Source organism: Opisthocomus hoazin, chromosome 7 (genome assembly GCF_030867145.1).
Source record: "Opisthocomus hoazin isolate bOpiHoa1 chromosome 7, bOpiHoa1.hap1, whole genome shotgun sequence".
Taxonomy (NCBI): Eukaryota; Metazoa; Chordata; class Aves; order Opisthocomiformes; family Opisthocomidae; genus Opisthocomus; species Opisthocomus hoazin.
The window spans coordinates 4775215-4784287 of NC_134420.1; positions in this window are offsets into that span (position 1 = coordinate 4775215).

Below are 9073 nucleotides of genomic sequence, written 5' to 3' on the forward strand. Positions count from 1 at the left end.
GGTTTTGTGGGTGTGTGTACTAGATTAACTTTTGGCCTGATATTTCTTATTTATTGATACTATGCTGTCAATATCGCCTATCAAGTTTCGAGAGTGTATGTCTCTAGTATGTTGGGAATTTCAAATATAGAAATGCCAATATTTGTAAAGTGGTACTTATTTAACTTGGGTTATAACTAATGCGAAAATACAGCAAAAGCTTCTGGTGTATACTGGGAGCAGTGATGAAGTAGTTTGTTTGGATTATTGTAGGATGAAAAGTAACAAATGGCTATTTGAGCGGGGCACGACACGCTGAGCAAGTTCCAGATTGCTGTAGATTTACCTAAAGAAAAAAAAAGAAAAATCACAATTTTCTAGTGTGTGACTATTTCACATTGTCAGTATTCAGTCTAGAGATGGAGGGGACTGGGGAGAAGGGAACTTCCAGCACCTGTGGGGAGGGAGGATGCCTTCCCACACTTAAAACCCGCCACCGGAGGGCATCGCGATACGATGGCGTTTCTGAGACTGGGGCTCCACCTTTCGGCACAAGGATGGTTAATCATAACCTCTCCTGATGAAAAGCTACGGTTCAGCTTACTCCCATCCAGCCCGCAAGAATGCGGACACCATTCGATGGTGGGCTATAGCCTGCCAAATGCAATTAGGCTTTAAACATGTTCTGAGGTATAGATTTTAAAAAAGGAGTTTACATATTTATGAGCAACTCTGTGACTAGTCCAAATTGCTGGGCTTAAGGTAGAATGAAATGGGATTGCTCAATTCCAGCTTGATTCAGGCGATGTGAATGACAACAGAAGTACGCGCCGTTGCCGCATGGTGGCAGCCACAAAGTATTTTCTGCTCTAAACTGTCAAAGTTCTGATGACCTTTTACCCTTAACCTAAAGCTGCACTGCGTTATTTCTTTATTTTACATAATACACTATATCTTCATTGGAGGTTAAAAGCGATGTGCAGTTGAAAATAAAACTGGAATAGTGTATTTTTCTGGTTCAGTTCATACAGTGGGGGGAAGAAAGCCTAAAAGTGTATCAAATCAAAAGGGAAAAAAAGCTTTTTTTATTTGTTTTTAGATTACAGATATGGATATACTTTATGGCAACTGGACAGGTAATGAAACTGCTAATTTTTTAAATTTTGCTATTCAAACCTTTTTTTATCTTTTTCCTTTAATTATGTAATAAACCTGCCTTTCAAGGTAATTTTAAATATGTATTCTGTGATCTTAACGTAGTATACTTATTAGATTGTTTTGTGGTTTTTGATTTATGTGTTGCAACAGCCACATCTCTAAAATATTGTAGAAGGATCAGAGAACGATTACAAGAATAAACCGTAGGAAAGCTCCTCTGAGTAGAGGAAGTGAAAACTGGCAAGAGACTAGTTCAAAAAGCAAAAATATAAAAGGGAAAAAATCCACCATGCTTTTGTAAAAATCGAAACTAACAAATGAAATATCTTTTGTGTGATTACAGCGTGGAGCTTGTAGCTACTGGAAACAAAGAATTTAAATAATTACAAATAAAAATTAATCTCGACAATCCAGATAAATACGGTTTATAATCCAGGTTATGAACTAATAACTAAAGAGTTGCCAGAGTTACTAAGATTAGTCAAGTTAAAGGTTTTGACAAAGAGTTTAAACAAATATTTTTGTCAGTTCAAAGGAGTTATGGAAGAGTTGATTAATTCATAGTTGGCTACTGCAGGAGTCAACTTCCGAAGCATTTTTTGTTTAAGCAGGATATTGAAATAAGTAGACCTCTGATTTGATTAAGTTTGGTAATTCCTAGATCAAAAAGAACCCCAAACTATATTGCACAAGACTTAAGCTACAATTGTAGATCTTGTATGTATTAATGGAAAACTGAACACTCCTTTTAATCTCTGCCCGTTTTTCATGCCTTACATGTATGTCTCTTGAAATACAAAAGGCTTAAGTTAGCAGCTAAACAAAACTGGTCAATTGTGACTATAAAAAAAGTTTAGTGCCCTTTTTTACTGGGAGTCAGGAGTGCTTGGGGAAACATTTAAGGCAGGCACAGTGGCTAAGAGGAGAGTGGTTCTGGTCTTTCCGCTTCTGTTACAGCAGGGCAAGACAACTGCTTTCAGGACAACCAGCTGAGAGTTTTCCTTACACTAGCGCTCCTAAACTTGTCTTTTGCATTATCAGCCATCAACTATAAATTCAAAGAGACTGACTATGTGAAACAAATTCATGCTACTGTGATGACAATACACTCTAGGGTATAGTTTTCCCATTGATATGAACCAAAACTTATGACTGCTGAATTTAATCTTAAGGTAACATTATTAATACAAATTTCTCTAGTATGAAAAGGGCTTCAATTCTTTGGCTATTGAAATACTGAAAGAGTCAAAGTAATTTATTCTTCCATGACTTGTCTTAAGCTTTGTGCTTAGATTAGCTATTTTTTCTGTTAATAATGTCTCTTTGGGAGGTGATGTTTTAAGGACTCTAAGTCCAAAATATGTACAGCTTGGTTATGTGAATGAACTTCTATAACAAGTGTATTCATTAAGCTTGAGTCTGTCCTCCTTTGACCTACAGGCAAACTTAGTATGCCAGGAGACAGGACAGAAACAATCCACGAGGACAACAAAATATTTTCGCACCCTATGTGAGTCCTGGGATAGAGAATCACTAATTCATATGACATGGTTAGGATTTTCTTGGTGCGATATGCTTGACACTGCAGTAGTACTTGCCCCAATTCAGTAGTGTCTATAACCATGTATCCATGTTCATCTCTGGTCATTGAAAAAGAAAGTTTACTATCAATTTCAGTATACTTGGAATCAGGCCCTTAAAGAGGTGACCCAAGTGCAGATTAAGCATGTTAAATTGAGTCAGTTTATCACTTTATTATGTGTGTAAAATTAACCACTCTCAAGAGAGAGAAACCTCTCTGCTGACAGGAAAAGATCACCTGGTGGAGGGGAACACAATTAACTGTTCACTGTCTGTAGTGGGTGGTGCTACGAGGCTGATAATTTGTGAGGAAAAACAGGATATCATTGCCAGAATTTCAGTTGTGCTGAAAAATGGATATGTTAAGTTAACAGCTATCATAAACTCCCAAAGTATCTTGAAATGTAGTCATGCTTTTTTCTGAAAGCGGTGATAAGTAGCCATCTGAGTTCCTGGAAAGTACGTTTTATTGTAATGTTTGGCTTTCCAGCTGGCATGTTGTAGTTAGTACTGAGGATCGCTTTGTGATGGGTTTTCTCTGTAATGCTTCAGGTCACGTACCAAAGAGACCTTCCCCCTCTAAGTCAAATGTGTTCCCCCTGTGATGCCTCCTCTTGTGATTTCCTGAAGGATACTTACGTTTGCTTACGAAAGGGTCTTCTAAGAATTTCTCTGTATGTATTAGTCTGAAGATTTTGTGGGTTTTAGTGTGTAAAATCCCAGCCGACAAAAAAGATGGCATCAGGGGTCGGAAGACGGCAGAGCAGAGATGGCAAACTGGAGTAACTGTTGCACAGTTGTAGCTGAAAGGTTCATACTACCACAGACTAAGTAGTGGAAATCTCAGCTCCCGTCAGTGAAGAGGGATGCTCCTTTTTTGTCCTTTTTCCTCCAGCTAAAACAAGTGTCAGGTTTTGAATGTATAACACGTGCTTGCTGCTACCTCCTCTGGAAGAGAAGAAAGCAACAAAATGTGGAATGCACCTAAAAAGAAGACAGCTCGTGGCAATTCAACAAAAAGCAAGCGTGAGCGTGGAATAAATTATATTTGGTGATGTTAACATTCAAAATATTGCAACTGAAATGCACAGTTTAATGCAAGTTACCAGGAGCCGTACATCAATGTGCTGCAATTCCTGGTTAAAACTCTGCCTTCCAGGTTGTATCATACATGCCATGAAGATGATGAAGATGGTACTTGGCTTGCTGTTTTATTGCAATGATTTTGATTATGTTTTAAGATAAGACCAGTAAATACTTCTTGGTGTTTTGGTTTTTTTTTATTCCAGACAGAGTTGCTTCTGTTTAGCATAGCTCTCTTCTTTTTAGTTGTTTAGCTGTATCAGTGCTTCCAGCAGAGCTGGGTAGCCCAGGAGTGTGACATTTCAAAACATGTATTTATTTTTATGCTCTGAAGTTAAACTGATGTGACAGAATAAATTCTGTCCTCAGCTATACTATGCAGTTCCTTATTTTGGATTAGCAAAGTTTCTCTGACCAACAACAGTGAACTATGTGTCTTCTGTTGTTTAATATCATCTGTTGTGTAACTTCAGTGGAATTTCACGAGGCTGAATCGACTGATTGCTCCTACACTGGTTTTATGCTTTTTGTAGCAGCAAGGCAAATGAAGTGGTTCCTGGTGGTGATGTGATAGTCCTACAATTCAAACATAGGACACAGCTGTAAGAAATTGAGACTATGCACACAGTCTAAATGTTTCTCCTATTTTTTTAAGATCCAGTACGGTCAGCTACAAGGAAGTGACGAATGTAAAACTTTGGTGTTCTCAGATAACTGCTCTGTCCTCATGCCAGCAGTTCTGTGTTTGAGAATAAAGGAATTTAAAACAAAATCAGTACCTAAAGGATCATGTTTCTAATGCAACTTAGTCTCGAGAATCTTGAAATAAAGAGGAAGAAAGAAGTGTATTCCAGCATCTGTTCCAGCTGTGCAGTTTGACATCATATGGACATCAGCCTGATGGCTCTAGGATGATCTGAGTTTCTCCAGGCAACATTTTCTCTATTCGTTATCTGAGGAGAGCTTTGTCCTACTGAGGTCTCTTGCTTTCCAGCTGAAAGCACTCATCAGATCAGGACTTTCCTAACCATAAAAATATCAGTTCTCCTACATGGTGGTTGTCTTAGTTAAAACTCCGACAGCGCTATGACTGTCTGATATGTGCTTAGCTTTGTTCATGAAACGCTGGGAAAGCTGAACACACAAGCTGGTAGTCAACACAGGTCTGTTTTTCTTGGCTACTATTAGTAATTGTGTGTCTTTCTTGTTGAGAGCCACTGTGTCCTCTTTTATTAACTGCCTTATTGAGAACAGCATAGTCAAAATTAGTATTATGGTTTTTTCTGGTGTTCTTATTTACATTAGATGAAAAGAAAGTTGCATACTAAACATTTTGAGAATAAAGTAATAGTATTTCAACTGCATACAGAAGCATCTCCAAACCTTACATTTCTTGGAGGTATAGCATTCTGGAGTTTTGTCTAAGTTTAGAAACCTTCCCTGGAAAGAAATCTGGCTCTGAATTGTATGCACAAGCAATCTGTACGTTCCCGTGTAGCAGTTTGAGTGGCAATGCAGAACCCTTGGCCAGTGTTCATGGACTACTTTTTCCTCTGAGCACTTGCAAACCGGAGTAAGTCAGTTGCTATCTCCTACCTCAGTGCCTCTGTACCACCTCTGGCTGTGAGTAGCTATGTGCAAATAATACAGAAAAGGAACTTGACTCGTTCTGAGGATGCAATCTTATTTTATTCAAATTTCACAGGCACAGTTGATGGCTTTATGTTAGGGGTGTATATAGAGGTAGAATTACAATGATCCTTCTGTTGGCCGGTCTGTGGTGTTACTCCTGTGGTTCCCTAAAAACGCTTTGTACGGCAGAACTGGAGAAGGATTTTTAGGAGATACAATAAGGAAGTAGCTTCCAGAAGTAAACTGGATGCTATCTGTGCCCTCTAAGTTTTTCTTCAGAAAAGATACACTTAAATGCAAAATCTTGTTACTCGTACTGCTTCATAAAACAGCATTAAAAGCAATAAGGGAAAATGTAAAATGCATAATATGATGCTTTTTTTATTATGCCAAAACATTATACTATTTAAATTGCAATTTTCATATAATTTGATCTGATTTAATGGTGCTTTTTAATACTTCCTTCTCTGTCATTTATCCAGTGAAGTGAGTGCAAAATGGTACTTGAAAGCTGCTAAACACCTAGGTCTCTTTTTACTGATATCTAGTCAAAATGACACTAATCACAGGCATAGTTGCTTGTAAAAGCCTGCTTGGGAGGGAGAATGATTGTTTTGGGACTTTTGAAGACAATGCACTTAATCCAAGTCTCTTAAGGATTCTGAATGAGTAGTTTTTCTTACTCATACAGCACTTAAATACTTTGAGCAAATTTACTCACCAAGTGTAAATAAATGAGGTGTGTTGACAGTGTGGCATTAATAGCACAGCGCAGGAAAGGGCAGAAAAAACCCCATAAAACTATTCAGTTCTGCCTCAATTAGTTCAGCAAAGCTCTTGTCATGGGATGCTGTGAGATAATGGTGGCTGATTACCAAAAAGAAAAAAAAAAATCAGTAACCACTCTGTCCCAAACCCCACAAGTACAATAAAGATATTATGTAGTTTAAAATGGAAATTTGCCTGTCTGCTCTCTGAGGAGCTTTGCTCTAGATTGCAGCAAGATCAAATATGGCTGCTTCTGTAAAGCCAGCTGTAGGTGTAGTAGAAGAAAAGGCTTAATTTTTCCTACTTCTGGAACGATCGGTTGTTTTTTTTAATATAAAACAAAAAAAGATGCTAGAGGTGAGATTGACAGGTAACAAAGATTAAAAGAGACCAGCTGAAAATTGCCAATGTACTGCTCTAATTACTGCTACCAACTGTCATGCTGTCACACAATACCATATAATCAAGTCATTTAAGGTTTGTGAATAGTCTTAGATAATGCAGAAAATATCTACCAAACTACCTTCTATCTTAACAAATCCTAACTTCTCACATGGCAAACTCTCAGACTGGAAACTGCTAACTTATTCAGTTTTATTTTTGCATCTCTGCATTTTTGGGGGGATCCATTACACACCCAAGCAACAAAATGTCCACAAAATCTTTTTGTGGTCTCTTAGATAACACGAGTGTTTCTTTCTAAGCTTCCCCATCATGATTTCTGTATTCAAACCATATAAAACATTTTGTGATACTGAATCAAATTAAAGCTCTCAATATTTTACCAACTAGAGCTGCTTTAATAACTACTTACGTAGCAATTCTGCATATGGAAGGAAAATCTGTATTAACCTGTCAAGTGGAATTTGATTTTGCATTCATTCTGCAACATCTTGATGGCTAGCCAGACTTGCAGACTATCAGTAACCACATTTGTTCTTCCACGATAATGCTGGGAAAGGAGGTGGTAGTTTGTTTGGAATAAAGCAATTTTTCCTAACGTACCGTGAGCATCCTCCAGCAGCCACATTCAGAATTATTTCTTTCTGGACTAATTTGAAATATTCTTATGAAGGAAATCTTTTATATTTGTTTGCATCAGGTTTCTGTTATTCCCCTGCTTTTCCATGGAGGACAGCAGATGCCTGCAGTATTTGCAACTGCTTCCTTAAGGTACTAGCTTTAACTGAAAAATTTATAACATTTACACTTTCAGCTGCTCCAAACAACAACAAATAACAGTTGTTATTTCTTTGGTGATTTGAACATGTTCCTGGCAGATAATTTTTTAGATCTTTCACTCTAAAATTAACAAGAGTTTAGAAATAAAAAGACTTCAAAATCATCTAGCCAACTTTCCTCTGATAGTGGAAAAAAATGCTTATTTTCATTCCTTCAGTCAACTTTGGGGCCTAAATGATGTAATTTAGGATATTCCAGCCCTAAACACGCAGCATGTACAGGAGACACTCAGCTTGCACCTTTGCGGGGTTGTGGAAGGAGACTTTGGGCAGTGCAGGCGCTGGTGCATGAAAAACAAGAGCGAGCACAGTGCAGGCCAGAGAAATCACCTTGAATACTTGATAAAAAGAGCTTCATGGGGAATAGCTTACTGTAGTGATTTGGCGTGCTCATGAACATCAGGGATTCCTAGAACGTGGTTTTCTGTACCTTCTTTTCAGCAGTTATTGTGGATCCTGATGTAGCTGTTTGTTTCCTTCACGACGACAAATTAGGAGGAGAGGGGGACTGGGACTGAAAAAAGAGTGTAGAAGGTCACAGCCTGAGAGACAGAAAGATCAGACAGTGGAAAGCTCCGGAAAAGCAAATATAAGTGAAGTATATAAGCGTGCTCTGAGAAATGTTTACCTACCTCATAAACAGCTTACTAATATTTAAAATGATTGAAAATCTCAGATGAAGTTTATACAAAGTACAAGGCGCTATCAGCAGTCATAAAAAACCAAAGCCGTTTTCATGACTAAAGCATTTTGATAGCCACTCTATCCATAAGGTACCAGCATTCTCCACTTTATAGCATTCTGGTGATTTTCATGAATCCCTGCTACTGTTGCTGCTGTCAGCGTGAGACCTGACAAGCCTAAGGGCTGCAGGATGGTGAAGAGTTTCTTTTTATTTCTTGCAACTAACCAACCAAAAAAAAGCATTTGAATTTTTTTTGCTGAAATTTTCCATCTTCTGATTCAGACTTGCATGCCTCAGAGAAACTTTGGTTGCCGGCAAACTTACTAACAGGATATGAACGTCTTAGAGAACGTGATGAAGAACCATCCCTTCTCCAAGGCAGCAACACTGAAGTGAAAATACATGCGGTGTGCCAGGCCAGGCTTCCTCTTACCAGATTAGAAGTCTCTGTGCGCAGCCCTCCAAGCCTGCTCGGGTCTCCATCGGCTGACACTGCGTTGAGCAGGAGATCTTCCATGGATCGAGGAGAAAGAAAGGGAGGAATGAGGGCATCTTCTAGGTGACACCAGTCCACAAGCATCTTCAGTTCTCTCAAGGTAGCAGATAACAGCTTCTTTTGGTCATTTGATGTATACTGAGGTATTTTGTTTGGACTAAAAAGGTAGATATTGCTCTAACGTGAGTCTTCCTATGGCTATACAAAATACTTTCTCCCCCCTTAAAAGCAGTTGTGGGTAACTACATACAAAGACATGCCAGATGAATGTTATGAACGCTGCAACCTCAAACCCTTGAGTGTTAGAGGATAGATTTATGGTTGCCTTAATAACTCCGACTCTGTGCCCGCTGTGTGTGCTTTGTGACGCAGCCTGCTCGCTCCTCTCCTGCCCCGCTCTAACCAGCGCTCGGGCAGTCACGAATCAGGCGTTGCTTTTTGTTTTTTGGA